This window comes from Emydura macquarii, unplaced genomic scaffold (assembly GCF_026122565.2).
Source record: "Emydura macquarii macquarii isolate MOO-44397 ecotype Brisbane River unplaced genomic scaffold, CSIRO-AGI_Emac_v2 contig_1045, whole genome shotgun sequence".
Classification (NCBI taxonomy): domain Eukaryota; kingdom Metazoa; phylum Chordata; order Testudines; family Chelidae; genus Emydura; species Emydura macquarii.
The window spans coordinates 19492897-19519319 of NW_027131182.1; the positions used below are offsets into that span (position 1 = coordinate 19492897).

General features: G+C 40.2%; 1 long non-coding RNA gene across 2 annotated transcripts; it reads right to left on the reverse strand.

Annotated features, from left to right (window-relative positions):
• Positions 1-17194: 17194 nt before the first annotated feature.
• Positions 17195-26172, reverse strand: LOC137151327 (uncharacterized). Of its 2 annotated transcripts, none has more exons than XR_010919255.1 (4): positions 26101-26172; positions 25367-25493; positions 18825-18927; positions 17195-17912 (listed from the first exon to the last, which is right to left on the reverse strand). It is a non-coding gene; the product is annotated as an uncharacterized lncRNA (long non-coding RNA). The 2 variants fall into 2 exon arrangements; XR_010919256.1 differs by having other exon boundaries at positions 25367-25470; positions 26101-26171.
• Positions 26173-26423: the final 251 nt, after the last annotated feature.

Here is a 26423-nt window from a genome sequence, read left to right on the forward strand (position 1 = left end):
AAATCATCCACAACACAGGCAACCATTTGGCCCAAAGAATTTTAAATCAATGAGGAACATGGCTTAAAATCTGATGGAACCTACAGAACAATACTATTCAAAGAGCAGGTTTTTTGTTTGGGGTTTTGGTTTTTGTTTAGTTTTTTTTTTTAATACCAGGGATAAAGAAAGTATTTTTCCAAGCTATTTTAATATTGTTATTTTTATGTGATTTACAAGTGTGAAAGAAACATGATAGAGGGAGATTTGATGAAAATTGTTTAAGGGCCTGATCCTCCAAACAGCTACAGATGTGAGTGACTTTACTCTCATGAATAATATTTCTCTTTTTCACATTTTCTTCTTTGTATTATATTATTTGCATTTAGCTTAAAGCTGACAAAGCTTTTAACTTGCGGAATTATAACTATTTATTTTTTTAATCTAGCCCCAACACCTGTAGGAAGATGTAATCCTGTTAAAAATATTTTAAAGTTTTTTCATATTTCACATTCTGGCTGAGCTTTTCAGAAACAGTAGCCTAAAATTAGACTCCAAACCCATATTCAGGCTCTTATACATGACCTGATTTTCACTAATGCTACTTCAATGGGAATTCCCGGCTGCTCGGCACTTTTGAAAGTCAGGCTAGTTCTTTAGAAGCATAAATGGGAGTTTAGGAGCCTAACTCCGGGTTCCTATTTTTAAATTACTGCCCTCTACATTTTTTTTTTTATCATGAGCCTCATGTTTTTTAACTGTGTTTATTTCTTCAAAATAACTGTAGTAATAATAAAAACATTTAAAATAATAATGCACATGGGAGACTGATGCTCATTTGGAGGTAAAGTGGGCAGGAGCTGCTTACAGTAACTACTAGTGTATCTTTAATGCGCATGTATATACACAAACTGGTCTTTGCACTGAGGGTAGATGCAAGGAGGCCCAGCACAGGCCTGATTCTGTAGGTTCTGATTCTCAGTTCAGTCAATGAGACTTTTACATACACAAATCTTGCAGGATTGGGCCCCAGCCTGGCCCATGGTAAATTTTGTTGTGAAACTGACCTTTATAATAGTCTTGTTACTTTATCATTCAGCAGTGCCGGAAATGGTAATTAAAATATTTGCTGGAAAAAATGCTAACATGGTATAATATATATTTGTTAAACTCACAAACACTGTAAATTGTTGATATTTCAGTCTTCCAAGACAATTGTTAAAAGTGAAATAACAAGGCAGTCTCAGCTTAGGTGAGACTGTTTCTGCTCCTAGTCAAACAAAGCCCTTGTTTGATGAGCTAGGTTCATTTCATATTTGTGTAATACCCTGGAAGAAATTAGGTTGCAATAAAGTCCATTTTTGTCACTGCATGTAGCAATGAATATCACACCCAGCAGGGTACAGTGGCACCTGGCTGTCCAGACACAGTGTAGCACAAAGCCATCTGGGGGTAATTACAACAAGGTATTCTTTAAAGACCAGATGGGACCAAGGAACAGAAGCCCCTACCCCTCCCAGTCATTTACAACATAATTCCTTTCAATGATATACTTAATCCTCCCACCAGCTACGCTTTTCAGCTTGCTGTTGTCACTGTTCCTTTATGTTAATTCAGTTGAGAGACAGAGAAAGAGAGAGAGCGCGGGAGAGCAAGCCACCAGTGCCTCAAGGGACTAAAAGAAATTATTCATCCTTAAATTGTTTCCACTACACCAAGTACAGTAACAATTTTTTTTTTTTTTTTTAAAAGAGGGCTGAAATTATCCTAAAGAAGGTCAATGGTATAGCCCTGCGAAACACCAGCTGAGGTTTATTCAGCCACCTGTTAGCTAGGAGGGTTCTGCACACGCTCATGATGCATTTAACCAGTTTAAAGGGTCTTTTTTATTGACTGGCAGCCTCCCTACATTCAGAAAGCTCAAGCCATGGTCCTGCTTTGTGATCATATGTGGCACACAAGACTTAATTCAATTAAGCTGTAAGCCTATCCAGTTTGCATCAGTGCCCTTTCACTTTTGTATCATTTGTCTTGTATCCTATAAAGAGTTTTATTTTTTTAAGAGGGAAAGGCACTAGAGGAGAATTACCTTTATTTTGCAATTCAGGTTTACACTGCAGATGTGCAAACTGCACTTTTGTTTAAAAAGTATATTTTATTATAAAAGGGACATTTTTACAGAGTACAAAACAGAAATCCTTGACAATTTTCAAAACAAATGTATGGCATATATATCATATCTGACGATGTCCAGGCAAAAAACACATACATGTCCTATATAAGAAATAGACAGACTGTCAAAAGGGAAAATAGAAAGTTACAAAAAAACAAAAACAACAAATGTATGTGCCAATTTGAGTACAGACATTAACTCCTCTAGTGCTGGATCCTCCCATCCTTTCTCCACAATTAGGTTCATTAGTTTTAATGGAACTACTTGTAGAGTGAGGCTATGTCTACACAACCACTTATGTTGGTATAGCTGATACCACTCAGGGGTGTGAATAAACCACACCCCCAAGTGACATGAGTTAGGTCAGTGTAACTGCCAGTGTAGACAGCGCTGTCGGCAAGAGAGCTTCTCCCACCAACAGCTACCTCTGATTGTTGAGAGTGGATTAATTATGTCGACGAGAGAGCTCTCTCCCATCAGCTTAGAGTAGCCACACGAGAGATCTTACAGCGGCACAGCTTCATCGGTACAGCTGCACCGCTGTAAGCTCCCTAATGTAGACATGGCCTTAGATACTACTCAGCATGAGTAAGACTGAAGAATCTGGGCCCTAGGCTTATTGGTATTTGACTGAAAAAGGTGATCAAACAGAAAGTGAGTTCAGAATGTTTTAGAAGATCATTAATTGGTTTCTAAATCTGTGAAACATTACTAACGTTCACTGAATCTATACAATTATAAATGAGAAAGCAAGATGCATGGGTAACTTAAGGTCAAAAGGTATGCCAGTCATGAAGTTCAAAATCCTTTCATCATATATTTTATTTTCAGTGAGTGTTCAGAGACTTCATCTGGCTGTGACAGTATTTCCACAGTTCAGGGAAGTGATAAATCCAGCATTCTAACCAACCTCCAAGCCTCTTCTTAGGAACACAAGTAATTGAAATCTATTTCAAGATGTATAATAGTTTGAGTCACTTCCAAGAAAGGCTACTGCATCTGCAGATACAAATTTCTAAGAGGAATGAGGTTGGGAGAGAGGGTCAAACTATCGTTTTTACTTGAGCTATAGGCAATGTCAGCTTATCTGGGGGTATTAAAAATATAAAATTGAGATCTACTCTGGTATAGTATTATAATACTTAACCTTCTACATATAGTCTTCATTATAAACATTGGATGGTTTGAAAACAGTGTTATAATATCACATCTATCTGTCTATGCATGGCTTCCACCATAGCAGTATGTAAGCCTGCCTTTGCTGGACTGGAATAAATATTGATTACTGTATCATCCCTCTTTCCTCCTCCCCCACCAGCAAAAGTCAGAGAAAGGGTAGTAGTGCCACGTCACTTGCCAGTCTATACTGCAAAAGGGTACCAATTGCTGATGCATCAGCCACAACCCTGAAATACACTGATGGCAAGACAGCTTTAATTTTGTCCCTTCATATTTCCCAGGGAGAGTTTCTAATACAGATGGTCAAAACTATTCATCATAAATAGTTTATTCTTTGCAATTGGATTCACAAAATTATCCATGAATAGTTCACGATTCTCTTGAATTTCTTCACTATTCTAAAAGGTTTGACAAATAGGCTTGGGGTGGAATTTTCAAAATGCCTATATGACGTCAGATTACAAGCCAACGAGCATATCATATGTGCTTTTGACAATCTCACCCATTGAACTCTGGAATATTTGTGATCTGTTAGCAGCGAGTACTGCTTAGAAAAGTCAATATTCAGAAATAAATATTCCGAAAATTTGCGTTTTGGGTTATCTAATTGGACATGACATCACACATGGGATGTGTTTTATTTCCTTATTGGATGACTTAACCTTTATAAAGAGGAGTGCCTGAAGAAAGAACTGAGGCATTTAATTCCTCAGGAAGAAAGAGCAGCAGAAAAGCAGGAGAAAAGACAGCATGAAATATGCCAATTTACAGAATTTTAGGACATTTTAATTGTAGTCCTAACCTCTTTTGCATACTTAGCAATGTACATGGATCCCAGATTTAAAAAAGGTGGATTCTCTCCTTTCTTGTTAAAGGGATTAGAAATGGGCAGTCGATCAGATTTTATATTCAGTTCTGTTTTCATAGTCCCACTACATAAATGTATGTAAATATAGAGAGTACAGGTGAGTTATTCCCGCAGGAATACATTTTGTACACAGATTTCCTCAGTTATATACGAATACCAATGTCCATACACACAAAGGCTACATGATTTAATCAAGGATACAAAGCAAGTCAATGGAAGACAGGCGTTATAATCCTATTTTCACTCCACTCCACTAGGTTGTCTGACTATGGACCACCGGCGTGCCTCTTCTATATGCAACTCCCAACTGATGTAACTAACAGTTCCTGGGTAGTATGTAGAAAAGGAAGGGGCTGTAGCAGGTTGAGGAACAGAATGCTATTATTATTAATTATTCATAGTGGGAGAATCCAAAATGTGATAGGCACAATACAGACAGTCCTAGACAGTGCTTCCTCTGAAGAGTTTACAGTCTAAGGTCCACATTTTTAAAGGTATTTGGTTGCTTTTGAAAATCCCACTAAGCACCTACGTGCCTAACACCCATTGAAATCAATAAGTGTTAGGTGCCTAGGTGCTTCTGAAAATTCCTCTAGGTGCCTAAATATCTTTAAAATCTAGACCTAACAGATTAAGATGGTGGGAGGGCGGGAGGAGGGAACAATACAACATACAAGCAGAGTAATCAGAATAATGACTAGTACGCAGTATTAATGCTCTCTCCTTTTTGGTATGTAAAATCTGTTTCGAACTGCCCCTCTAGCTACCTATAATTACTTGACAAATACTTTAAAGCACAGTAGCAGAGGTGGGTCTTCAAAGGTGATTGGAGGACCTGATCCAAAGCCCATTGGAAACCCAATGGAAAGAAATATTGTAGAATACAGAATGTTAGTGGGAAAATAAATCACATGTGACCTGGGACTTCTCAATTTTTCTTTGCAGCATGGGGCATCAGAACTGGAAAAGCCCTTATCACGCAGCAAGCAACACAGGTGTGCTGTGGATCATAGACTTCTGAATACAATAAAGGAAAAAGGGCAAAAAAAATCAGGAATACATTAAAATACCTAAACAAAACATGACTACATTATTATAATTTTAAGATCCCATAAGAAGAAAGATATATTTTATAATTTAATCTACAATATAAACTTCATAAAAAATACCCCTTTATAAACTCCCCCATTAAGAGTAGAAAAACTTCTGATTGAAATCTTTCCTAAAGTCTTCCAGCACTCCAGACTGAAATAAACTTTTTAAACTCAAGCAAACCCCTGAGCTTTTGGATGGAGCAGTCTTTGTTCCAGCTCTAATAGATTCTGGCCAATCAGCCTCTTTCACCTGACTCACGATGATGCTTTATCACATAAATAATTTAACCCTTTTCAAAACCAACCTCTTGGCCCTCTGTACTTTCTGTAATCAAAGCCCCTGAGAATGAAGTTAGAAAGTGGAAATATCAGTACTATGGTCCTTCCTGTTGCTACCGTGTGTAGGTGGAGGGGGAGGTAATACAGAATAGGGAGACGTTTCTACTCCTTTTCCATGGAAGGTCTACTGGTGAGAGGATGCCGAGCCTCCGGTCCTCATAATCCCTCCTCCCCAACAATGAATAGAGCTGTGGGTTTTGTCGAGTGTCCCACAGGAGGATTTTGCTGGAGACAGGAAAAGCAGTCAAAACCACTGTCACCAGAGAAGAGGGCAAAACCGCCTCACAAACAAAGGTAGAGGGGCATGGAAAAATGGGAGAAGAGTAACCTGTGGATAACCTGTGGATAAGGTCAGGATGAATGTGTGAAGGGAAAAGGCAGGGAAAAATAGCATCCTCAACCCCACTGCATAGCAGCTTCCCTTCCCTCTTAAGCCTCCATGCTCTGTTCAGGCAAAAGTTTGTGTGGCCAAGGTGAGGGGATCGAAGCCAGGGGAATAGCAATTTAGCATGGTTTTCTTCTCAGGGCAGTTTGAGTCCTGTTACAACTGCCCTGGATGACACTAACTATCCCTCTTTGCCTTTAACAGAGGAAGAACAGGCATATGGGTGGTGGGGAAAGTCATTGGTAGCGACAAGGTGCAGCGCAGAGAAGGGGGAGCACAGGCAGGCCAGGTTCTGTTGTACAAGGTTCTCTCTTTCTCACAGAAACTTGGTGTCTGGGGAGTGGCTCAAAGAAGACCAGGCAGCTGGGGTAGAGCTGGAGGAAGAGGACTAATGGTCCTCTTCCATTTTTTTTTTGCAGGAAGTTTAATATTTTCCCTTTACACTCCCCCACCGCAGTTCATACTCTATCCTTTTTATGGTCTGGCGAGTGCCTCTTCAGTTCACACTTAGAAACACCTTTTGCTTTCACTGACCATACTCGTCAGTTCAGAAGCTTTCTGGATAATACAGTTTTCTCTAGGCTAGTGTATTTCTGTCAGACAGTTTTTGACAGTAGCAACGTTTAGCTTTGGGGAGGGAAGCCCCGTGCAAAGAAATGCTTTTAGTGTGAGATCGCAAAATAATAGCAATGTGGGAGTGGAAAGGACCTGAAGAGGCCATCTAGTCCAACCCCAATAAACTTAGGCCATACCCAAAATGTGTTTGTCTAACCTATTTTTAAAAACCTCCAATGGGGGGAATCCACAATCCCCCTCGGATGCATATTCCAGAGTTTAACTATTCTAGTTAGATAGTAGGAAAAACTTTCTAACCTGAATTACCCTTGCTGCAGATTAATTCTTGTCTTACCTTCAGTGGACATGAAGAACAATAGCTGACTCTTCTTTTTATAAACAGCCTTTAGCATATTTGAAGCCTTATCAGGTCCTGTCTCAGTCTTCTTCTCTCAAGATTAAACAGCAGTTTTTTTAAGGAGTTAGATTTGACCTGCAGCTAAATTCTAAACAATTGGTGCTAGGCTTAGGCAATGTGTTAGGCAAGGTCTAGGAGGCCTCAGACCCTTTCCCACCAAAATCTGTCCTTCTGGTGGTTCCAGGACCAGGATGGGGGCATCAGGGTGAGGGCCCCACCTGCACTCTGCATTGCTGGCAGGTAGATCTAGATTCCTCAGTACCAGCAGGGAGTGCTGGCACCTGGCTCTTGAGCGACACTTGCCGGGAACAGGAAGATGGGGATTCTGAGGGGATCAGAGGGTGGAGAAAGACAGCAAGTCCCAGGGGAGGAGGGAGATCCTGATGCCTCATGCCAGATGGCACCAGGGCTAGGTAGGGGGGCGAGACATCACAGGGGGAGGCTCCACTTATGCATGGACGCCAGCATTAAGTGAACGTTGTAGCAGGCTAATCTGAATCTGCAAGCAGTGATAACCAACGGTCTGGAGCAGGAAGCCAAGCTCAGCCCCACAGGACAGGAGCCTCTGTTGCCAGCTGAGTGTGGAACAGGCTCAGTTCCCCAAAAGAATATTTTCACCAGCTGCCTATGGTATTAGGTAAAGAAGGAAAAAAACCTTGGGAAGAGAGAGCAAGTAAATAGTTTTTGCTGTCTCATCTGTTGACACTCCAACCTGGCGTAGCATTAGTGTCTGAAATCCTGGTTCTGTTGAAGTCAATGGGGGTTTTGCCATGGACATCAGTTGGGCCACGGTTTCACTTGATGTGTTTTCTAGAGTTCCCCCAATTCCCCGATTTGGAGGGTTCATCATCTTGCTTAACTATATTTTCAGTAGAATGATTTTAGAATGCTAAAATCCATTCTTTAAAAAAAAGAAAATAGAAATATATGTACTATCTCATTTCCCGATAGTAATTCAAAACAGGAAGGTTGCCAATATAGAACTCTTATTCATATTCCAGCATATGAATACATGGATTTCAGTTTGAGTTTGAAGTTTTTTGGCTTTTTTTTTAAAAAAGAAAGAGCAAATGAAAGATGGCAGATTGCCATGATTAAAGCATTTTATGAAAAGACTATGCCACATTTTCCTTTAGAAATATAGCTCATTGCTGCCAGTACTTGAAAGTCTCTGCCAGTCATTTAACATATTTTAAATCCACATTTCAAGCATATTTAGAGACAGCTGCTCTGCAAGAATGCTCCAACAGCATCCATAACTTCTGTAATACCAGCAGCATCCATCTCAAGTTCAGCAAATGACTGCAAGCCTAAAGGTTCCTACTGGGTTCAAACTGTGGATGAGCCACTAATTCTTTGAGTGACATTGGGTTGGTTGCTTGATTTTCTTGTGCCTCAGTTAATTCAGAGGAAAACCTGATTTAATAAAGCAGAAAATTAGAAGCTAAAGTCTGAACTGAACTTTTCTAAGTAAACAAGACAAATTTCTTGATGTAGCATTGTCCAATTTAATTTTCTCCTGCATCTTGTTTAGAAGTTTTCATAAGAGGAAGATAAAAGAAAATGTCACTTAAAGCAACTAGATGCTCCCAGTTACCATTATAATTCAGAATATGACATTAAAAACATTTAGATTTAAAGTCTCTAAAATACTCCATTTGAAGATGGACAGTATTGATATGAGATTCAATGGAGGAAACATTTCATAGATTCATAGCTTTTAAAGCCAGAAGGGAACATTTACGATCAAGCCTAACTTACTGCATAACACAGGCAATAGAATTTCACCATGCAATTGCTTCATCACGTCCATAACTTCTGGTTGAGTTAGAGTCTTTTAGAAAGACATCAACTGATGGAGAATCCAGACACACACACACCCCGTTGCAACCCGCTAGCTAACTCAGCTTTCTACTTGATTTGGGAATTCCATAGTAGTGCAAGGTAACTGACCCCGGTCTGCCATTTGACCCAATGAATTGAACAACATGGATCCCTCTGAATGCAGAAGTCAAGTATCTAAAAGCAAGCGCAAACAAAGGACCACAATGAATAAAGACTGGAAAATACCCAATCTAACTAATATTTTATACTACTGTATAATTAAGGTGCAACAAAGCGCTGTTCCTATGAAAAGAGAGTACATGAAAGAATTGGCCAGTTGGGCTTTCCAGCGTTGTAACCAGGATCTGAGGTTAAAAGAAATCCTGAAAAAGGAAATGGAAACCAGGCAAACAAACAAGAATACTGAGTCAGTTAAGGAATGACAAGGATATCAAGAAAACCCAAATCAAAGCTAGCCAGAGGCCTCAAGGGGAATAAGAAAGGACTTTACAAATATATCAAAGGAAAAATAGCATTAGGGAAAAAATAGTTACATTAATATCTGAAAGAGAGATTAAATTCACAGTGACTCAAAATAGCTGAGCAACAGAATTCCTTTTTAAAATTTCTTCAGCATAAAATAATGAGAAAAGTCTGAAATTTGGGGAAGAAAGAAATATCTTGTAAAAATATTGTTAGATAAAAGTAGGTAAAAGATTATAGGAAAGTTTGAAACTTATTAATATTTATTAAATGTTGCTAAAAGATCTGGGCCCCAATTCAGATAAGCATATATTTAAAAGTTAAGCACGTGTTTAAGGTCTTTTTTAACTCTTGGCCTTGGTGCTTTATTAGAAAAATAAAGAGAAATCAATGGAGAGTTTATTCTGTGTACAACAGAGATAAAATAACATGCACTGAGCAATGCAGAGGAGCTATTGATCTGTAAAATATGCAAAGTATTACCTAATAAATAATAATAATAAATATTAGAATGGCAAGGCCTGCATCTGTGGGCCTTCCAGAGCAATAAGTCTTTAGGAAGGATTTGAATGACCAGAGGGTGCAGGCATTTCATTATCCGTGAGTAGGATGTGAGAAGGCACGAGTAGCTTAAGAAAACAAAGGGTTTCGTCTACATGGACATCCAGGAAAGTTTATCTGAATTAACTAAAAGATGTAAATTTAAAGTGGATTAGTCAAACTGCATTAAATCTCTGTGTGGACGTTCCCACTCACTTTGGGATGAATAAAACTAAACTGAATTAAGGCCACTTTAGTTCAGAGCGTGGGGCCACGTCTCTCTACAGACCTATATCAGTATAACTACGTTGCTCAGCAGTGAAAACACCCCTAAGCAATGTAGTGATTCCGACCTAACTGCCCATGTAGACAGCCCTGTATTTGGTCGGACTCTCCTATTTCTACCCATAATCTGATAGGAGGTGTGTTACTCTGTTCAGCTGATGAAGTCTCCATAAAGCAAAAGTTTCTTCCCATTTTTACTGGCCCCTTGTGAATGCACAATTTTATTTCAAATTGTTGTAATCAGTGAAGCACCATAACGTCTGCCAGAAGAAGGGTGCATTTTCCTTATGTATCTCAACTCTGCAATTAGTTGGCTGTCAATTAACTTTCTCTTTCAGACATTTTAATATTTCAGACATTGGACCTAGTCCTTAAGCCCGTTTTCATGTCCACATGCTATTTTTATATTGATGTCAGTGGGAAGTCTGTGAATAGAAAGAAGGTAGAGTATGACCCTCAAATATTACTCTATTCCCCTTGAAGAGAGAAAAATAATACTTTGGGGGGAATCAAGGGAATTTTGCTGATATGGGAATTTTAGAATGGGTTTGATCACAAGCAGACATCACTATGAAACATTCAAATTGCTCCTTTTTCTTATTTCTTTAAATTGCTTTATTTATTACTTGATTAGGGAATGTGCTACTAGACATCTCAAATAAATAAAGGGGAATAAACACTCAAAATCTGTAGGGCTTAATTCTATGAAGGTCAGAGCAGCCCCTGCCACTTGCTAAATATGCTCAACTCCTATTAACTTCTATTGCAATAGGGTTCTCTGAAATCTCAACAGAGCTCGTGGGGCCTAATACACCTCGCACTGTTGATTTAAATGGGAGCTGGGTCAGACTATCCACTCTCCATAAGAACAAGCCTTTAGTTAGTTTGCAATCTAGGATCTGCTACAGAAATTCACAACTATTTGCGTAGTGGGAACAGAAATTCACTTTTGCTTTATTGCACTCCAGAGCCCACATGCTTGCTTTATATTGGCAACAGCAAAAAAAAATTGCACTTTAAAAATATTATTGTTTAAAAGCTGATTAAAATAGACATTAAAGAATGAACGCAGTGTTTTGAATCCATTAATATGAGGGAGAAAAAGGTTCAAAGCTCTCTTTTAGATTAGATGTATAAATGTTTTTAAACCTGTGTAAAATGAAAAATATTGATGTGCATCATATTATATAGTTTGTCAGCTGGCTTTTTTGTTTTAAGTACCTGGCCCATAAATATTAAAGGACACCCCTTCTAAAAAAAGGAAAAGTGCAATCTGTATGCTAGGACATCTATAAAGAAGCAATAAATTTTTGCTGTAATGACATGCTAATTAAAATTTTGCTTGTAACTCATGTAAGTGTTTGAAGGCCAGCAAATTTCTCTTTTCATTTGTGAAGTGTGAAGGTAAATTGCCCAGTGACAGTAGGACATCGCTAACAAGTACAAATTGAATAACATGCTATCTTGCTCTATTAATCCTGACTAGCATGTCTGAATTAGATATTCAGCACACTCCCCATTGTAGGCCTGATTGATAAATGCTAAGGAGAATTTGTCAAAACAACAGGGGCTGCACCCAGTGGGACATCAATATGCTTCATTTAGTCACCCATACAGCACTTCCTACATAGGATTGTCACATAAAATTAAGACTGGCCACTAACCAGCCATCAAGCTTGCAGCAGACATCAGGCAGCCTGTGTTCTATATGCATATTAGTCACATGCTTAACAATTTGGGCTGTCATGACTGAAGCATGCAGTGACCTCTGGAGCAGAGGTTGAATTTTCCAACTACACTGAGACATCATGCTCAGCTGTTCAAGATTTTAGACCATTTCCTGCCAGATCTGTGCACAGATGCACTGCCCTAAACTATAATCTGTGGCCTAGTCCAAATGACAAACGGCACAGTGTAGATTATTGCATTATATATTAAGTACTGCAAGTCTGTAAATTATAAGTAAACTACTGTTTAGACCAAATGTCTCCTCCAGCTTTAAGAACACTTTCCTTCAGAACTCTTCTCGTTTACAAGTCTAGTAAATATTTGGCGAAGGAGGAGATCAAAGTCCCAAAGACTGGAGTTAACTGTGTTCCGTCCAGATTAGATGCTTGAATATCAAACAGTTTTGTGCAAGCTGTAATTCAATAAGTCACTGTTGGATTTGGTCCTCCCCTTACTGCCATAAAAATTAATAGCAAATTAAGATTGCATGTTTTTATACATTTAGATATTTATGTTTGATCATTCAGGAGACCAGCATTGTCAGCCACATTAGATTTCCTGATCAGTTCAGTATGGATTAGCTATACAATATATAGTGCTAATAAAAGTGAATTGGAAATCTAAATGGACTAAGTACTGAGGGCATTTAATTTCTTTATCTATTATTCCTAGTCTTTGTTTATATGCTGAAGTATTTGTTTATATGTTTAACAGCGATGAAAGGTACAAAGAAAAAGTAAGCTGGATAAAGTGCTGTTCATTTTATTTCTTAACACTAACTGAAATGTTAGGGAAAAAAATAGAATTTGTATCCATCCATATGTTAGAAAGTCATTGTGTGTTTGGCATGTGTAGCAGATACTGTAATATGTAAGCTGGTATTTGGGAGCCGACAGCCACATTTTTGGGAGTGGAAAGAAATAAACTCTCCCTTTCAGAAATACTTGCATGCAATCATATCTGTTTATGCTATTACACTTCTGTTATTACTGCAGTACTAATGACCAGAAGTGGGCAAATCATGTCTTGCTTCTGCTGCCATTGAAGTCATGGCACAACTTCTTGGGGAGGGCATAGAATAGGATCCCAAACAGAGAAAATTAATCTTTGCCCAAAATTCATATTGAATTAAATCTGAACATTAACAATGCTCAGTTAAGCTCTTTGTTTCATGTAAGAAAAGTTTAAATCTCATATGGTATTATGAGTATTACAAGTTAAAACAATTGATAAATTGTCCATTTTACTATGGACTCTCCTTGTACTAATGTGCTGTAAGGTTTCATGGTACCATAAATCGTGTCCCAGTTTAAGGTGACTATAATGAGTACGAACCTCCCCCCCAGTCTGTGTTGCCACATTAGGACTCTCCACATCACAGCTGGAACACAGGGACAGAACATGAGGTGTGTATGTGGATAATCCCCTTTAACCTGAGTAAGGGGGTGGTAATGAGGCACAGGGAATAAGTAAGCCTTGGGTCCACCTTCTCAGCAGTAGCCATTGATGCTGATCCGGCAGCATGTGCTTAAGTAGACTGCAGCCACTGCAGAGCTACAGTAAGTTTACTTCCCCCAGGATCAAGGGGGCTGTGCGGGGAAAGAACTGTGACTGAATAACACTTCAGTTGCTGGGGTGGTACAGCAAAAAGAAGCCATTACACAGGATATTGAGCAGAGAAGGCTCAATTTAGCCCTATGGAGTTTGTTGCTAATGCCTAAAATATCAAGAATGGGCAATGCCATGAAAGGTCTTGAGAAAAGTAGGCGATCTCTACTACTGCCTTCTTCATGATGGAGGTCATGCCATTCTGGAGACACTCTCTAAGGTTAAGAGGCCTTTCAGAGGCCAAGGTTAGGAAAGCTTGTGTCTTGTACAACTCAATGTTCTGGGGAAACATTTTTTAAAAGGCTATTGTTGAAAAGTTCTACAGATGTCTATGAAATGTTTTGGTTCATCCAACCAGTGACTAGAAAATGGGTGACAAACCAACTTAGATCTCTCTCACAAGGATTTTTTCACATAATATTTACAAGTAATATCACAGTTTGAGAAATAAACGAAAAAATTAAGCCAGATATACATACAAAGAGAAAACACAGGTGGAATCTTTCAGTAAGAATTAATAGTGATTGTTGCCAAAATAAATCTAAAAACACAGTGAAGTTCCTGAAATTATATCAGGGAGGCATACATTTCAGCCAATATTAGCCTTAGGGTAGGCCTTTTTCAGTTTTGGTTGTATTGGCTATTTTCAGTACTAGTCAGTTTCTCCATGAAAACATTAGTCCCACATAGGTCAATTTTCCTTTCATGCACTACTGTGCTTGACAAGATACAGTAGAACTATAACTTCAGCTACAGTTTAAGTAGAATGGAAGTTCTTTCCCCTCCCCCCATGTGACTGGGCTTATGTTGAAGGAAAACACTTATTTTCGTTTTAGGATAGATGCGGTGGGCCAAATCTGCTCATTTTAATCCAGAAAAATTCCAGTGGAGTTCCATCATATTTACACTATTGTAACAGAGCAGAATCTGGCTAGCTGTCTATTTCCGAGAAACAGAAAATAAATTCTATTTGCTCCTCTGGTTGCTTCTTTCTCACTGGAAGTCAGAATGACCCCTCATAGTAAATCGGATCATCAGACTCTTCAGTTATGTTCAAACTGAAGTTGTTGTAGGTAATTGCTTCTAGAGAGAAAACACTTTCCATTTAAATCCTTTTGGTAAACCCCAATTCAAATATTAGCTAATCTAAGACCGTGTCTACACTTACCTCCGGAATTCGGTGGCAGTCGATGGGAGTTATGCAAGCTACACAAAAAACTTGCGTAACTCCCATTGACTTCTCTGCTCCTCTTCTGTGTGCCGTCTTCACTGCACTGCGTTCTCATCAATGCAGCGCTACGCCACTTGTGAAGGTGGTCTTAGTACGTCGATTTCTGGATCAACTGAACGGGTCTTCACTGACCACTCAGTCGATCCAGAGAAATTGATCTAATGGCGGCAACTTTGCTGCTGTCAGTGTAGCCATAGCCTAAGTGAATTCTCCCTTGATATTGGGCATTAGAGTTGATGGCAGATAACCTCTGCAGCTCACGGTTAGTTAATGCACATGCAGTGTGAGAGATCCAGAGAACTGTTTGCAACCTAATAATTCTAAAAATTCAGAATAAGCTTTTTTGTAAATTATGGGCCAAATTCCTTTCTGGTTCAGGAGACATACCCGGACCTGTGCTGGAGGAATAGAACTCCACAGCCAGCTTTCTCCCATAGACCTATCTCCCATCCAAGTTCCACAAGAGTGCTCTCTTAAAAGCATTGCTTACTTTTGGTTGGTAAAGGAGGAAGGAAAGAGAGCAGATGAACAACCTCCAGCAGTGTGGTGAGCCTGAGAGATGGGGGCCCAAAGCCAATTTAAGGATGCAAAGTGTCTGAGCAAGTGAAGTCAGAGGGGAGGAATGGCCAGGAATTTGTTCAGGAAATAAGGGTCTTCATTTTAAGTGGGTTATGAGGTAGTGTGTGGGAGGTTGGATCAGCCTTACTTAACAGGGTCCAGTTCTGCAAACCTTTATTCACATGAATAATCCTATTGTGGTCAACGGAAAATGTCTGTAGCAGCAAAGTTGTAGGATAAAGCTCCCACTGCAGGGGGCTGAGTCCATGGGCAGACACTGGCAAAGAAGCCTGTGCGGGTAGTGGACAAAAACTACAGAGATGTGAGGACATCTCTGGTCCATTGGGCTTTAAATTCGTCCAATTCAGACCTAAAGAAACTTATGCTTTCCCTGATAGTAATAAGTTCCATGGCCTGATGACAGCATCCTGTTGAATTGGTGTCAGGTTTGGTAAGCGTTGTGGTCTCTAGCTCTCCCCCACCCCCCGGCCTCAAAATAGCTAGGTCTCCTAACACAGACATGCACTGAATATCATGCATCGCTGCTGGAAGGATATTTCTGATGCTGAGAACTAATAGCAGAATCCCGGTTGGGAAGGAGTGGGATAAGTATCACATACAATAAACTCCACATACTATATGCAGGGTAGTTGTACCTGTGTCAGTCCCAGGATATCAGAGACAGTTTATTCCTTTTGGTAAACCCAAAAGATATTACCTCTCCCACCTTGTCTCTCCACACACTGTAGATGTTTTCAGGAAGGAAGGATGCAGGCATTAGAATGAGAACTTAGTGATATATATTATAAAAGCTAAAGAATAAATGGACGGGGCCTATACAGGCTCCAATGCAAAATGTTACCATGTTACGTTTAACTGTTCATTCGTTTAGCTCAAACAGCCAGTCCTTGAAACCAAGGTTGGGTTTATAGCATTGAAACCTATTAGATAGGCCAGCTGGAAGCTTTGTGTTTACTTACTGAAAAAATCCCATCCTTAGGAAAGTGTAAAAAAAAATATATATATCAAACAACTCTTTTCCCCCTCCTGTTCCATTTATCCCACTGACCACATTTTTGCAACTACTTTGCTGGCCCCTGATTTTCCTCTAAAGTGTTCCACACTAAGTGTTTTTGCACAAGTTAAAACAAACATTCAGTCCTCCCCGAGAAAATCCAGAAAACAAAAAACTGGGTTTGCCTTGTTCTCATTGCAAACCGTTACTGGAGCTTGCACTTTAGAATACAGCAAATCTAAAGCTACCTCAACTACACACAGCAGTGTCAATGAAAACAACAGCATGCTCCCAGTGCCTAAGGCAATGTGCAGATGATGGATAGCATAACAGATGAATCTTCTCCTTGTCTCCATTCTAAATTCTCTGTACTAATTGTCATCACTATCAGTGTCACTAGAAAAAGCCACTATTTCAAGTCTGCAGCCTTCCCCAGAAGCACTCCTCCTGCTACTTCTCTTGGGGTTTGTCCCTTTGCTTGTGCAATCTGTGGCACTACTTAGTGCTGAGGCCCCTGCTGTCTCCGCACAGGTAACAGATGATGGATATGGATTCGGTGTCTGGAGTTTGGCCTCTAATGTGTGGTGTGGGTGTTGCTGATGCATACACTGCTGCATAGTAGGAGAAGCCGCTACTGCAGACCTGGGTGGAATCACTGCAGCAAATAAGTGAATTGAATCTCTGCTCGCCTAATGTATTTTCATGTATGTGATTTTCTCTATACATTGAAAACTGTTTGATTACAAAGTCAAGTGTTCAAAAGTTAGGAAAGGCCAGAGTTAAGGTTGCCCATGTAACCTTAATTTGGCTCCCTTGTTAATATGCAATATAATATAGTCTTTAATTACATGATCAGATACTAATGCACAGGACCATTGCCTCATTCAGTGTACAAGATGGATGGTGTTCACTGAATGAGCGGTGATTCCATATTTTATTTTATCCTCATTGTTCAGTGTGCGACCCTATGCCTTATCTACCCCACACTACTTAAACCTTGCTCTGAAAAACAGAATTATTAATTTCCTCCTGGACTTTTCTATGGTTCTCATTACTGGGATTTTCTGTGGCACCCTGAGTGCTTCACAAACATTAATGAACTTAACTTCATAATGCCTGTGAGGTGGGGGAGGTATAAAATACTCATTTTACAGAGGAGGAATGGAGGGACAGAGTTAAGAGTGTCAGCTAATTTTGGGTGTTGAGTTGAGAAGCCTAAGGCCTGATCTTTTTCACATAACTTGCCATTTTATAGCACTATTTGTTCAGGGCACAATTCCCATTGACTTCAGATGCAGTTGTGAATGCTAAGCACTTCCACAAACCAGACCCCAAAGTTTCAAGTTGGGCAGCCTGAAAATGAGTACACAGTTAGTGGCCACATGTGAAAAGCTGAATTTAAGTCACTTCTCCAGCATGAAAGTGGTAGAGGCAGGGCTAGAATCCAGTTCTGCAGGACAGCGTTCAACTGCCTTAACCCTGAGAGCACCATTCTCTTCCCATCTTCCCCTGCCTCATTCAGCACACATCTTTCAGCTTCATCCTCATTTAGTGTAGGAGTGCTTAGACAAACAGCCTCCTCCTACACTACAATCTCTTGATTCATTCTCTGAGCACCGTCGATTCTGTGTACCGAATGAGACAGAGGTCCTGTGGAAAAAAATAGTATGTGATCACACAATATGCATAATGCATGAGAAGCAGTACCTTCTCTAAGCCACCTATTCCAATCAAAAGCCTTCAAAAACAAACATGCTGACAGTTTATAAAGAACAAAATATTGCAAGTCTTATTTTTATCTGCACGATGCCATAGAAAAAGGATCAAGATTCAACCCTGGCCAAAGCAGATGCAACTTCCATTGAATGAGAGCCGATCTACTTACACTAGGGTTAACTTAGACTAAGCTATTGCCTGTGTTTCAGGCAGAAACCAACTAAGGGTCAGTTTCTGTTTGACCTAGTGCATGTGTAGTGCTTGAGGAAAGGGAAGGTGCAGGCGCATCCCTCCTCTTTCTTTCTCCAGTGCAAGGCTCGAACTCAGTAACAGTCCCTGAACTTGAGGAAAGGTCAGGGACTGTTTCATCACTGCCATTAACTGCTCTTATTTAGGCTGTTTCCCTTTATGAGGGCTGCCTATGGGCAATTCTGCAACCTGCAGAACTGAAGCTTCCCTGATATGCACTTGCACCCCCAGCCCAGCCTCTGACACCCTCCTCTGGTGGGCCTGCACGGGGGCTCAATGTAGGGCTGCTTAAAGGAGCCTAGGCAGTGGCTGTGGAAGTGGAATTCTCCCCTGGGCAGTTGGGGGGAAGGGGAGGTCCTGTATGCCAACAGAACAGCATATGCTTACTGCAGTGGAGGGGAGAATCCTTTGTTTTTTAGCCTAGAAGATACTAGTTAGAAAGAGTTATGCCTGTTTGTTAATCAGTACCACATTTTATTTTACGCCCCCATGTGTGTTGTGGACCAATATTGTCACCGGTTCACTCATTCCCTTCCCACTCCCCAATGGAAAAATGATTTCATAGCCAAGGAGTAATTTTAAGACCAGTTGGATTACCTGTTAACTGCTGAGCTGAATTCCAGAGTGTAGTAACGAAGCAGAATTTGCTCTGCTGTCCAGAAATAGATTTGTTACATTAATGGTCAGCTGCTTCATCAATCTACATTAGAGAGAGGATGCTATAAGTTCAATGGTTATGCTTTAACAATTTTATTTTAAATTTGTTTAATGAATCTTGAATAAAATAGTGCACTTTGAGGGGAAACAGGGACTGAGAAGTCAAAGCTAATGGATGACATTGCTGTAGCAGCCCCAAATATTTTGACACAATATTCAGATTTAGCCATCTACTCTCCTATGCAGAACACCTACCATCATGAAGGGGCATTGTTTATATATAGTGAGAAGAGGGTTGGCAGGGATTTTTCCATTAGCTCAGTGTACTCCACTGCTGATGTCTGACCCAAGTGTATTTAATTGGCATCTCCAGAGACTGCCACTCCACTTAGCATTCAGTAGCATTGCAGGCCATTACTTGGTCTTTAAAACAAAAGAAGTCAGTGCCAGGCCTGAGAGAACAGAATTAAAGGAAATGTGAAAGTCAAAGTGTTCACATAAGATATAAAACATTGCTGGCTAAAACTATGATCTTGATAGAGATGTCTGTTTTCAGGAAGAGGTTAATGCACTATATTCAAAAAGTGATAAGCTGCGATTCTGCACTACCTTAGGGCCGTGAGGCTCTGCTCATATTTGAAGGGATGGAAGGAAGCCAGCAGGGCAGTGCTGAGCCTCATGTCTGTAGGCAATATGAAGGGGCAATAGAATCATAGAATATTAGAGTTGGAAGGGACCTCAGGAGGTCATCTAGTCCAACCCCCTGCTCAAAGCAGGACTAACTTCAGCTATATCATCCCAGCCAGGGCTTTGTCAAGCCTCATCTTAAAAACCTCTAAAGATGGAGATTCCACCACCTCCCTAGGTAACCCATTCCAGTGCTTCACCACCCTCCTAGTGAAAAACTTTTTCCTAATGTCCAACCTAGACCTCCCGCCCTGCAACTTGAGACCGTTGCTCCTTGTTCTGTCAGGAACATTCCAGTGCAGGGTAGCCAGGGTAACTGACAAAGGAGTGACTGGTGTTATAGCTGGAAAAAGGAAGTGTGATAAAGCGTGGAGAAGGTAAGGAATGAAAATTCTGAAGTGGAGGATAACGGGCACTGAATGAATGGGCATCTTGAATCGGGGGGGGGGGGGGGGGAAGGGGCCGAGGAAGAGGACTGGTGGGAAAGAGAGAGGAAAGTGAAGCTACTGCCATAGGCAATTTGACTTATGCCAAAGGTGAATTTAACTCCAGATATTTTCTATCTGAATAGATATACTGCTAGATGATGTAAGTGTACTTCTGAAAAAAATATAGAGCAAATGTATGAACAAGTTCATTGGTAATAAACATTGCATCTGCCTTCTATAGAAAGGCTGTCTGGCTTATTCCATACAAGGGTTAACATTTACATCACTACTGTATATCTGTTTAAGAGTGTGTGCAGGTTAAATACACTGAATCCTCATCCCATACACAGTAAGGCAGCTACAAGTCAAACATAATGACAGTGCTGATTAATTAGGTACTCCTACCCCCAGCACTTGAGAGTGATTTATTGAGACACATCTCTAACCTGATCCATTGTGCTGACTGGATTAATGGAGTGAGCTAGAGAAATTCACTGGCAATGTTAGATACAGAGCAGGAAAGCATTAACCCTTGGAGTATTTTTATCTACCCTATTGACAGATTATTAATTATGACAAAAATGCATGTCTCATCTAATTATCTTTTGATAGTTCTGCATATATTTTTATTCAGGCATGAGGATTCTGGAGTGAAAGTCACTTTCCACATGAACATTAGAAAAATATGGAGATGTTGAACTTCCAACATCTACATTAGACAGGAGCCTTAAGTGTCTTCCTTTAATTCTTCACCATTTGCTTTAGATTCCTAGAACAATTGATGAAATAAGGAAAAGTAGTTCTTATGGAACAGAAACTGAAGTAATCAAATGATACCATCTACATACACACACAGTCCATAATAAATGCCATGTTTTTGGTGGGCCTGACTCTATGTTGGACTTTCTTTGTGGATTGGGCCCCCATCTCTAATATCATGTCAATTAAGTTGCATTCAACAGATCAGATTCACTGTCCAAGCTCAGTCATCAGAATCAAGGGTATGAACCCCATACAACTGGAAGTCATACTACATAAGCTGCCCACACCACCACCTACTCCATTGGCGGACCTGGGTTTGGCCAATTGCATTCCACAATGTGGGTGGAACAGGCTGGGAAAAGCTGGCATGTTTCACAGGCAGCCTCCATTTGGTTCAAATCTTTACATCACTCTTCACTGGAGGTGTGCAGTGGTGACATTGCACCTGGCATTCCTCTAGAAGTGGATCCCTGCTTGGGGATAGCTGCCCTCATAAGCCAATTTGGGCATGTGTGCTGTTTACAACCTCCTGTTAAGAGCTGTGTCTGCACAATTGTCAGTCCCCATGAAGCATCTGATATATATGTTCAAGGTATAGGTAACATGAAGCTGATGACAACATTACCTTAGAAAGAGATGAAGGCATCAATATCCAACCCAAGGGGAAGGGTGATGTAACAAAACATATTTGCTACTGGCATATTTGTTACTGCATAAGAAATACTTCTTACAATTACCACGAAAACATTTTTAAATTCTGAAAACTAGAAATTCAGTTTTCTAAATATTGACAAGCTAGTTTGGGAGGCATTTCATGGAGGGGAAGATAAAAAATGTCTTTGAATTAATTAAAAACCCCCTCAGAAGTCTAATGTTTGTTTCTTAAAATCCATACTTAACCATGAAACCAAATTACTAAAACAGATATTCCATCCCTTCTTGGATCTAAGGTTATTTGATCATTTCAGGAGCATAACTTTTTAGTCTATGTAGGAGTAAAAAAGTTCATGTGGAGCCCAAATCAAGTTATAAACTATGGAACATACAATCCTCTGCAGCATTCCACGGTATATTTGAAAAATTAAATTTAAATCAATAAAAAGGGCAAACCTAGGTGAGCCCATCTGCTTAGAGCTACAGTACTTGTTACTCTGTGTGTGTTCATACATCCATGGGAGGGCTTTTCTTATGTGAAAAACTTGCCCACCACTATTTGTGCAGCATTGCATACATTAGGAATATGCACACTGCAAAATTAAGGAGTCGCTACATTTTTTACAATCTCACTGAATGTCCATGCATTATAGTCAGCCCTCTCATTCATAGTTATAGGCACACAAAAGGGCACATCTTTTTGCTCTGTTTGTACAGCACCTAGCACAATGGGGTTCTGGTCCATGAGCTGACTCCTATGTGATACCACAAAACAAATAAAGGCACTATGAAGAAAATAAAAGTAAAGGTGTAATCAGAACAGGTTTACATCAGAGGATAAAGAGCATACGGCATCTGATTTTAAAAATAGTCCCTATGGGATGCCTACCCTGTGCCTGCCCTGAGGCACCTCCACTGATCTAAATACAGCTGATCTTAGATAACATATGTCTAAATACTAGCAAATGTAAACATTGGTTATACAGGGACAAAGTGTAAAGTTTGTGTCAACAGTTACTGACCACACTAATTTACTACCTGAATCACTGACGCGTAATTTGGCCAACATGCTCCCTTTGCACTAAGGGATTGATTTAGCATGTTAGAACTGAGTGGGGCAAACACACCAAACTAATTACCTTTTTCATGCACTGCTTGGAAACTTTCAGTATAAGTCAAATTTTCCTTTAATTCTGGCTTATTAACAAGCCTATTCCCTTAAGGTTAGTCTCATTTTGCAGCCCCTTATTCATTTATGGTATAGTATAAATAATTCCATGTATCAGCTTTGGTTCCTCAATTAAAATAACTCTGGCTACACTGTATCAGTAAAGTCAAGCAACTAATAGATTCAAGAAAGCAGTTAAGCACATACGTAAGTCTATCCCATCCCTTTTCAGAACAGCACTTAAGCATGGGCTATGCCCCATTGAATTCAACAGGATTCAAGTACCTGCCTAACTTTAAGCAGTTGTTTAAATTCTTTGTTGATTTTGGATCTTGGTTGACATTCTAGGCAGCTTTAAGAGTTTTGTTCATGCATCTATGAGGCCAGAAGGGATTATTTGGTCACTAGTCTGACCTCCAGCAATACATACTATAGAATTTCACCTAGAAATAGAGATGTAGGGTAGGCACACTTTATAAACTGCAATCATAAATAAAGCACCTAAACAACTCACATAATGGATTCTAATTTTAATAAGCTATACTGCTGCTACAAACCATACATTCTATGTCAGTAGAAAGGCATTTTCATACAGTGGGATAGTGATAGTTCTTTGCTAAATGAATTCCCCCTTGCTTTTCTGAAACAGCAGGAAGAGAAAGGACAGAGCATGGTGTACAGTGAAGGGCTGTGATGAGGAGGTTCCCTTCCAAATGCCTTTCTTCAGAAATAGAAATATTGTGACAAAACTTATCCCGGAAGGCTTCATGAGTAGAGATGGGTGGGAAAAGGTTGTCTTATCCCACTAGAGTTGAAAAATTTTAAATCCCCTTACACACACACACGCGCACACACACACACACACACACACACACACGCACACGCCCCCCCCCCCCCCAAAGATTTCAGATCAGGTCAATCAAAATGTTTTCATAATTTTGAAACATTTGATTTTTGTTTAAGTTAACTAATATTTTGAAACTTTCAATTGAAAAACAAAATTTTTATTTGAAAATGGGGAAAAACAGGACGACAATTTTGAAAGTTGTTTTCCTCAGAAAAGATTTTTAGATAGGGAGATTTATCAGTACAGATCATTTTTACAAACAGTTTCAATGAATCAGCATTTTGACCCAACAATTTTTTTTTTTTTTGAAAAATCTCAACAAGCTTTATTGATAAGCACTTCTGGATAGGTTTTGATACCATGCTTATTACTGTAGCATCTGAAGAGCCTTCCAATTGTGCATAGTAATGTGTGTGTGTGATGTAACGTTTTGGTATGGTTTTTTGTCTGTAGTTGTTGCTTTGTGTTTACATTAGAGAAGGCAGAAAATCAAAAGTGTGCTTTGTACTTGCAACAGAGCGTGGTGAGATTTGTGGTGATTTTCAGTTCCTGTGGGAATTTGTTCTTCAGTCATGGACTGGCCCCTACCACATCATCAACAGAAGTAAAAAATCTGAAGAACGAGCAATTTATGTTACCAATTCTGTTCTGTGGCTTTGTTAAAACTTTCTAGGAAAGATATAATTTGAGGAAAGTCTGATTAACTTTCCAGTTCCCTCACAAACATTTTCCCTCTCTAAAGCAGTCAGATCACATACAAAATGTCAATCTGATCCTAATCAATTGAAGTTATATGGGCATTTGCTATTCAATACAGTAGACTTCCCAAAAGAGGTAAAGCACCATCTCACTGTCTGATATTTAGGGGGAGAAAAATAGGGTTTAAAATTCAAAGTGAAGAGAATGTGGAGAAAAGGTATATGAAGCCTCTCACCTCAAAGTCACTAGTTCAAATTAGCCTCAGGTTTGCCTTCCTCTGCAGCACAGGAGTGCCAGTCACTTACTGAGATAATCTTGGCATCTCTCACTTGGATTAAGTGATCTGCTGGCCCCTTCTGACCTTAAACTCTATGGCTAAGTCATTGTCTCCTCAGGACTGTTTACTGGTCTATATTAAGGACCTGATCCAAAGCCTGTTAAAGTCAACGAAAATATTCCCACTGACTAACTGGAGTTAGATCAGGCCCCAAATGAGGTGGTGATTTCACTCTAATACCTACTGTCCACAGAAACAACCCATTGCAATTATAAGGCACAGCACTGAAGGGTATTGTTACAGATTGCCTCCCTCTGAATGAGTGCTCTTTGGGAGGTGTTGATTTAACACTATGACTTGTCACCCTCAAGAGTTGCTGAAAAAACAAGATTAGCATGTTTCTGGTCCAGTCCGTATAGCAACTCTCACTCTCTAGCCACCTTTGCATTGTCTACCCCCTGGTCCCCTTAAAACATTTGTTCAGAATAAGATTGTGGTAAAACAACCCAGCTGCACCTGGAAATAATTTTCTTTCTACCAGCTCACTGACATGAATTTAGTTTTATTCCAGGTTTACTGTTTGTTACCCAACAAAAGCCTAAGTTCTGAGGGTGCCCAGACTCAATTACAACCACATCAAGGAGCTCCACACCTGTCTGACTTTCCGGCAGGATGATCTGACAGGTGCAGTAGAGATAATAGAGTGGTTCCTCAGATGCATCATCGACAGGACCCACAGAGCCCAGGCAATGCTAATCCTACCAACTTTCTGTACAGATGCAGAAAGTACCCAAGAGGGCTCCAGAAGGCAAAGGCAATAAGAGACCATGCCACATTTTTCACACTTACGATTAAAGGGAAAACAAAACAAGGAAGGAATTGATGTTCATACATAGCTGATGTTTGGAAAGAGTTTTTCATTTCTGCCAATGCCCATCACAGACTGGGTGGTGCAGTCACCTTTGAAATAGCCTCTTGCATCAGCTTATAACATTGCCTCTATCCTCAGCTCCAGGGCCTCCTTATGGCCATCTGCCGCTCACCAGGTCTTCCATGACTCAGACCTGTGGGTATCCAGAAGATCCAACTGAAAGGTCACAAAGATTCCCAACAAACAATATTTTGGTTTCCCCTCTTGGGCTGTTCCTCAAGCCATCTTTCTAGCTGAGTCTTCAGCCCCAACTCAGGCTCAATATTATTTATACTGGGCTTCCATACCCCTTCCTCAGGGACTGGTAAAGGGAACTCAGGCCGACCCTCTGCTCTGGGTTCTGGCCCAGGGATCATCTATTAAGCAGCTAGGTCTGCTTCTTCAGACATGTTGCAGTTTCTCTAGGCTACTTCCCATTTCTATGACCCTTTGTGCTGTTTCCCCACAGCCTCTACTTAATACAACCTCCCTTTAGAAGAGAGCCATAGAAATGGTTCTCAGACCTGTGGCTTGTCCCCAGGTCCTTCCAGATTCTCCTTTCTCTGGAGGACGAATAACCCTTTGCCCCTCTCAGACTCCACTAACAGGCTTTCACTGACCTTCCTCAGGGCCTCCCCCACAGAAGCCAAACTTGCTCCGATAGAGTTCTTGCTCCTTTGCTTCTTGTCTTAGCACATTTTCCCTCACTGTCTCCCTTTCCTAGGGATCTCCCTCCTCTCTGTAGGCCCTAGCTCAGGCTTCCACCCACAGGACCTTGACCTACCTCTTGTGTGTTTCTCTCTGCAGGAGATTGCTGCCTTTTCCAGAGCCTTCCCAGTAACCCGGAACTCTCCTAGATCTTCTCCTTTCAAAAAAATCTCCCTCAGCTCCTTATAAGGACCAGGTGCCTAATGGGTCCTTAGCTCACGCTGCCATCTCTAGCTGGGAGGCAATTACTTAATCACACCCCAGGTGCACAGCATGACTCCAGTTGTCTTTTTTTTTTTTTTCCTTTCTAGCAGGTGATGGGAGTCACCCCATCGCATTCTCATTTCTTCTCCTCTTCAGTCTGTCCCTATCAGCAAAGTCATTTCTACCCATATATAC